The sequence below is a fragment of the Anopheles merus genome, chromosome 3L, assembly GCF_017562075.2.
Source record: "Anopheles merus strain MAF chromosome 3L, AmerM5.1, whole genome shotgun sequence".
Taxonomy (NCBI): Eukaryota; Metazoa; Arthropoda; class Insecta; order Diptera; family Culicidae; genus Anopheles; species Anopheles merus.
The window spans coordinates 20,510,335-20,518,582 of record NC_054085.1 but is presented as its reverse complement, the minus strand read 5'-3'; positions in this window follow the sequence as shown (position 1 = coordinate 20,518,582).

Here is an 8,248-nt window from a genome sequence, read left to right as displayed (position 1 = left end):
GAGACAAGGTTTTTTGGAGTCAGAAAGGAGAACCAAGAAGGATTGGTTGCAGTAGTTTAAAACAGATTTCATAGTACTGCATTAATATGAATGAGCAACAGGAGAGGATGAGTTAAACGATTTGCGAAAAAGGATTTATTTTACATTTTTTTTGGTTTCAATTAAACTAATTTACATTCCATTCAGTGGAAGGATCAGTTCATTAACTGTTTGGAAAATAATAATTAAATTTGTGTTTATTTTTTCCCCCATACAATCGTGTTGCTTAATGTGTTAGAAACATTCAACACCCTTTCGGTGATTCGGTAAATGGAACTGGTAAACACACTACTTAATGCGCCAACGCTAACAACTCCTCCACTGCCTAACATCATTCAAACACAAGCAACCAACTCATTCATTAATCACTAAAAACAAGAAAACAGTTGTAGAAGTAAGCAAAAATGATGAAACGATAGAGATAAAGAAAGAGAGAGAAAAGAATTAATCCATACACCTAACCAAAAGCGTTGTCACAAAGTGCGCCAGAAAACTTGCGTATGGTTTTACCGCGCTGCATGTTATATCTGCTGCTTCAACGTGTGTGCTGCTTGTGAAAGGGATAAAACGGCAGTCTGTTTGGAGAAAGATTTAGCAAAAACCGATGACGTGATTAATAGATAACGGTATTGAAAAAAAAAACAAAAACAAAAAATATGCACTAAACCAACCAACACCATCACACAAGTCCCCCCTTTCCCAAGTAAAACACACCCACACACACAAAGACACACAAGATCACAAGATTAAACACACTAAAACCTACCCTTCGCACATCTAAGCTGTAGAACAAACACAACAACAAAAAACTAAACAAAAAGAAACAGGAACACAACTATACGAGCGGAATGATGCAAAAACAAAAGAAGAAAAAAATGCAAAATAAGAAAGTTTCTCTCTTTCATCTTCAACTCTTAAATCTAAACCAATTATTACTAAAAAAACAAAACGAAAGTGAAAAACTACAAGAAAACAACCAGAAACGGTGGGCTAATGGGAAAAGTTGGAGTCTGTAAGTTTTAGACACGGAAAAGAAAAGGGGAAAAAATTTATAGTAATCAAAGCATGTTTCTTTCTCTTTTAGAAGAGTCAAACATCGGTCGAAATAAATTGCAGCTAAAACAAACAAACAAAAACGCGAATGTAAAGGATAAGAGAAGATGAAAGGAAAATTGTATGAAAAGAAAACCGAAAACGAATAACTCTCCCTCTAATGGGGCGCCCTAATACAGATGGGAGGAAGTGTCGTGTTTTGTATCGTCGTTACGTTCCGGCTCAGTTTCTCCATTCGCGCTACAAGTAATGAATTTGTAAATTCGGCTCAGTTTGTAGCATCTTTTTTGGGGGTACGTGTAGGAACAGTAAGAACAGAAAACCAAATAACCAAACTAATGGATACACACTTTCTACTACCAAATACCAATGACTTTACCATGCAAACCAAGCTACTATTTTAACAAGGAAACGCACACTTAATGGATCATTCATTCTAAAGCGAATATGTGAAAGAGAGAGAGAGAGAGAGAGATAGAGAGAGACACAAAAGCACTGCAATAGAGGAATATTAGGACCTTCTCCCTTCCTTTTCCCATCTTCCCGCGGTCCGTGGTGTTATCCGCTTTCTCATCCCGCAAGCAGAAAATGGGGTTGGACAAATAAACACAACAGCACACAGCAACTCCTCGCAACTCAAATCATACATGCAAATTTGCTACAAAAAAAAATGGAAATAGTACGACGAGCACACACACTCATACAACCAATACATAATTATCACGCATTTTGTCATAAACAAACACTTAAAGAACAAGAAAAACAATCGAAGAAAAGCATGATAGCGGTAGGATGTGGAGCGCAACTTTAGCAGGAGAGGTGCGTGTGGGGGAGGCTGGTGCCTATTGATGGATGGAATGATAGGACGAGAAGGATGGTACTTGAAACAATCAAATAAAGCAACACCCTCAAAGAGAAAGAGAAAGAGAGACGAGACGAGATAGGCAAGGGACGAGGCATAAAGACGGTTAAAACTTCACAAAACCTCCGTGGGAATAATAAAACAGCAACTACAAACCAAGACACACAGTACAGAACACATTCCATGGGATAACAACATCCATATTAGTCGCTTTTCATAGTTAAAAATAAAGAAATCAGAAAATATGAGCATCAAGTCCTTTAATTGACAATTTCAGCCGGCCCCGTCATCTTATTTCCGATTCTTATACAGCACGTACTCCAGCAGGAGAAGAATTGTGATCCTTAGCAACCCTTAAGTAGGTGGAACATTGGTTTAAGATTCATCTGCAAACAGAAATACCACGTGAAATATCCTCTATTTGGCTTCAAAATTGGCTCAACAGCCATTCCAGTAATCGGTTAGATCCTGAAGCAGCTCGGTTCGCATCATATTTAACATGCATTCTTTCATGCATGTTTTAGCCTTAACAACCTTTCTCTTGGAAATCTCCTGACAGACGAGCGGGAGGTGATCGAAAGGTGGAAGTGCTACTACGAAGGACATCTGAATGGAGCAGAGGTAGAACAAACCAACCACCAGAGCAGTAACACCAGCAACAGCAATGATGCAGACGACGATGTGCCCCCACCATCTGTGGATGAGATTACCAGCGCCATCAAGCAGCTTAAGAGCAATAAGTCTGGTAAGTCCTAACTGGTGGCCGTGCTCTTCAAGATGGGGCTGGAGAGGCTTACCTTCGAAATGCATCAGCTGATCGTGAAAGTCTGAGAGCAGCAGGAACTACCGGAAGAGTGGGAGCTGGGTGTTATTCACCCAGTCTACAAAAAGGGCGGCTGGCTGGATTTCTCGAACTTTAGAGCCATCACAGTCTTTAATGCCGCCCACAAGATCCTGTCCCAGATCCTGTTCTACAGACTTGCGCTCCTTGCTACAGGTTTTGTCGGCCGCGTTCACCAAACTGGGGTTGTTGGAGGCATAACCAACACCAACAGGCAAGTTGATCCGGCTGTTAGAGGTCACCATGAACGAGGTGCAGTGCAAGGTGCGAGTATCGAACTTGACGTCGGAATCGTTCGAATCAAACAGGGGTCTGAGGCAAGGTGACGAACTCACCTGTCTGCTCTCCAACATCGCCCTGGAAGGTGTCATTCGAGGCGCGGGGCTAGAGAATGCCATCCGTGGCACGATCCTCTACCGATCTCTCTAATTTCTTGGCTTCGCGGATGACATCGACATCATCGGCAGGACAACAGCGAAGGTGTGTGAGGCGTACACCCGACTCAAACGCGAAGTGGCAAGAATTGGATTGATTCATTGCATTGATTAATGAATACGAAGTACCTGCTTGTCGGAGACTCAGACCATCTGGGAAGCAGTGTATTAGTTGACGGAGACAACCTCGAGGTAGTAAAGGAGTTCTGATATATTGGGACGGTCGTTACTTCGGACAACGACATCAGCAGCGAAATCTGGATACGCATTGTCCAGAGGAATCGTGCATACTATGGGCTTCACCGACTGCTGAGATCCAGAACTTCGAGCCCGAACGAAATGTGAGATATATCGCACATTTATTCGCCCGGTGGTCCTCTTCGGACACGAGTCCTGGACCATCCGAGCGGAGGACCCAAACGCTCTGGGCGTGTTTGAGCGACGCATTCTCCGGGCTATCTTTGGCGGTGTGTTCAAACATGGAGCGTGGAGGAAAAGGATGATCCACGAGCTTGCTGAGCTGTACGGCGAACCGAGGCGAAGGCTGACAGGATACGATCGCTGGAGCAGGCTATGAGGATGTCAGACTCATGCCCCACCAAGAATGTGTTCGACAGTGATTTCCAGACCCGCATAAGGCGCAGGGGAGCTCAGCGAACTCGAAGGCTCGATCAGCTGCAATAGAGGAATATTAGGACCTTCTCCCTTCCTTTTCCCATCTTCCCGCGGTCCGTGGTGTTATCCGCTTTCTCATCCCGCAAGCAGAAAATGGGGTTGGACAAATAAACACAACAGCACACAGCAACTCCTCGCAACTCAAATCATACATGCAAATTTGCTACAAAAAAATGGAAATAGTACGACGAGCACACACACACACACTCATACAACCAATACATAATTATCACGCATTTTGTCATAAACAAACACTTAAAGAACAAGAAAAACAATCGAAGAAAAGCATGATAGCGGTAGGATGTGGAGCGCAACTTTAGCAGGAGAGGTGCGTGTGGGGGAGGCTGGTGCCTATTGATGGATGGAATGATAGGACGAGAAGGATGGTACTTGAAACAATCAAATAAAGCAACACCCTCAAAGAGAAAGAGAAAGAGAGACGAGACGAGATAGGCAAGGGACGAGGCATAAAGACGGTTAAAACTTCACAAAACCTCCGTGGGAATAATAAAACAGCAACTACAAACCAAGACACACAGTACAGAACACATTCCATGGGATAACAACATCCATATTAGTCGCTTTTCATAGTTAAAAATAAAGAAATCAGAAAATATGAGCATCAAGTCCTTTAATTGACAATTTCAGCCGGCCCCGTCATCTTATTTCCGATTCTTATACAGCACGTACTCCAGCAGGAGAAGAATTGTGATCCTTAGCAACCCTTAAGTAGGTGGAACATTGGTTTAAGATTCATCTGCAAACAGAAATACCACGTGAAATATCCTCTATTTGGCTTCAAAATTGGCTCAACAGCCATTCCAGTAATCGGTTAGATCCTGAAGCAGCTCGGTTCGCATCATATTTAACATGCATTCTTTCATGCATGTTTTAGCCTTAACAACCTTTCTCTTGGAAATCTCCTGACAGACGAGCGGGAGGTGATCGAAAGGTGGAAGTGCTACTACGAAGGACATCTGAATGGAGCAGAGGTAGAACAAACCAACCACCAGAGCAGTAACACCAGCAACAGCAATGATGCAGACGACGATGTGCCCCCACCATCTGTGGATGAGATTACCAGCGCCATCAAGCAGCTTAAGAGCAATAAGTCTGGTAAGTCCTAACTGGTGGCCGTGCTCTTCAAGATGGGGCTGGAGAGGCTTACCTTCGAAATGCATCAGCTGATCGTGAAAGTCTGAGAGCAGCAGGAACTACCGGAAGAGTGGGAGCTGGGTGTTATTCACCCAGTCTACAAAAAGGGCGGCTGGCTGGATTTCTCGAACTTTAGAGCCATCACAGTCTTTAATGCCGCCCACAAGATCCTGTCCCAGATCCTGTTCTACAGACTTGCGCTCCTTGCTACAGGTTTTGTCGGCCGCGTTCACCAAACTGGGGTTGTTGGAGGCATAACCAACACCAACAGGCAAGTTGATCCGGCTGTTAGAGGTCACCATGAACGAGGTGCAGTGCAAGGTGCGAGTATCGAACTTGACGTCGGAATCGTTCGAATCAAACAGGGGTCTGAGGCAAGGTGACGAACTCACCTGTCTGCTCTCCAACATCGCCCTGGAAGGTGTCATTCGAGGCGCGGGGCTAGAGAATGCCATCCGTGGCACGATCCTCTACCGATCTCTCTAATTTCTTGGCTTCGCGGATGACATCGACATCATCGGCAGGACAACAGCGAAGGTGTGTGAGGCGTACACCCGACTCAAACGCGAAGTGGCAAGAATTGGATTGATTCATTGCATTGATTAATGAATACGAAGTACCTGCTTGTCGGAGACTCAGACCATCTGGGAAGCAGTGTATTAGTTGACGGAGACAACCTCGAGGTAGTAAAGGAGTTCTGATATATTGGGACGGTCGTTACTTCGGACAACGACATCAGCAGCGAAATCTGGATACGCATTGTCCAGAGGAATCGTGCATACTATGGGCTTCACCGACTGCTGAGATCCAGAACTTCGAGCCCGAACGAAATGTGAGATATATCGCACATTTATTCGCCCGGTGGTCCTCTTCGGACACGAGTCCTGGACCATCCGAGCGGAGGACCCAAACGCTCTGGGCGTGTTTGAGCGACGCATTCTCCGGGCTATCTTTGGCGGTGTGTTCAAACATGGAGCGTGGAGGAAAAGGATGATCCACGAGCTTGCTGAGCTGTACGGCGAACCGAGGCGAAGGCTGACAGGATACGATCGCTGGAGCAGGCTATGAGGATGTCAGACTCATGCCCCACCAAGAATGTGTTCGACAGTGATTTCCAGACCCGCATAAGGCGCAGGGGAGCTCAGCGAACTCGAAGGCTCGATCAGCTGCAATAGAGGAATATTAGGACCTTCTCCCTTCCTTTTCCCATCTTCCCGCGGTCCGTGGTGTTATCCGCTTTCTCATCCCGCAAGCAGAAAATGGGGTTGGACAAATAAACACAACAGCACACAGCAACTCCTCGCAACTCAAATCATACATGCAAATTTGCTACAAAAAAATGGAAATAGTACGACGAGCACACACACACACACTCATACAACCAATACATAATTATCACGCATTTTGTCATAAACAAACACTTAAAGAACAAGAAAAACAATCGAAGAAAAGCATGATAGCGGTAGGATGTGGAGCGCAACTTTAGCAGGAGAGGTGCGTGTGGGGGAGGCTGGTGCCTATTGATGGATGGAATGATAGGACGAGAAGGATGGTACTTGAAACAATCAAATAAAGCAACACCCTCAAAGAGAAAGAGAAAGAGAGACGAGACGAGATAGGCAAGGGACGAGGCATAAAGACGGTTAAAACTTCACAAAACCTCCGTGGGAATAATAAAACAGCAACTACAAACCAAGACACACAGTACAGAACACATTCCATGGGATAACAACATCCATATTAGTCGCTTTTCATAGTTAAAAATAAAGAAATCAGAAAATATGAGCATCAAGTCCTTTAATTGACAATTTCAGCCGGCCCCGTCATCTTATTTCCGATTCTTATACAGCACGTACTCCAGCAGGAGAAGAATTGTGATCCTTAGCAACCCTTAAGTAGGTGGAACATTGGTTTAAGATTCATCTGCAAACAGAAATACCACGTGAAATATCCTCTATTTGGCTTCAAAATTGGCTCAACAGCCATTCCAGTAATCGGTTAGATCCTGAAGCAGCTCGGTTCGCATCATATTTAACATGCATTCTTTCATGCATGTTTTAGCCTTAACAACCTTTCTCTTGGAAATCTCCTGACAGACGAGCGGGAGGTGATCGAAAGGTGGAAGTGCTACTACGAAGGACATCTGAATGGAGCAGAGGTAGAACAAACCAACCACCAGAGCAGTAACACCAGCAACAGCAATGATGCAGACGACGATGTGCCCCCACCATCTGTGGATGAGATTACCAGCGCCATCAAGCAGCTTAAGAGCAATAAGTCTGGTAAGTCCTAACTGGTGGCCGTGCTCTTCAAGATGGGGCTGGAGAGGCTTACCTTCGAAATGCATCAGCTGATCGTGAAAGTCTGAGAGCAGCAGGAACTACCGGAAGAGTGGGAGCTGGGTGTTATTCACCCAGTCTACAAAAAGGGCGGCTGGCTGGATTTCTCGAACTTTAGAGCCATCACAGTCTTTAATGCCGCCCACAAGATCCTGTCCCAGATCCTGTTCTACAGACTTGCGCTCCTTGCTACAGGTTTTGTCGGCCGCGTTCACCAAACTGGGGTTGTTGGAGGCATAACCAACACCAACAGGCAAGTTGATCCGGCTGTTAGAGGTCACCATGAACGAGGTGCAGTGCAAGGTGCGAGTATCGAACTTGACGTCGGAATCGTTCGAATCAAACAGGGGTCTGAGGCAAGGTGACGAACTCACCTGTCTGCTCTCCAACATCGCCCTGGAAGGTGTCATTCGAGGCGCGGGGCTAGAGAATGCCATCCGTGGCACGATCCTCTACCGATCTCTCTAATTTCTTGGCTTCGCGGATGACATCGACATCATCGGCAGGACAACAGCGAAGGTGTGTGAGGCGTACACCCGACTCAAACGCGAAGTGGCAAGAATTGGATTGATTCATTGCATTGATTAATGAATACGAAGTACCTGCTTGTCGGAGACTCAGACCATCTGGGAAGCAGTGTATTAGTTGACGGAGACAACCTCGAGGTAGTAAAGGAGTTCTGATATATTGGGACGGTCGTTACTTCGGACAACGACATCAGCAGCGAAATCTGGATACGCATTGTCCAGAGGAATCGTGCATACTATGGGCTTCACCGACTGCTGAGATCCAGAACTTCGAGCCCGAACGAAATGTGAGATATATCGCACATTTATTCGCCCGGTGGTCC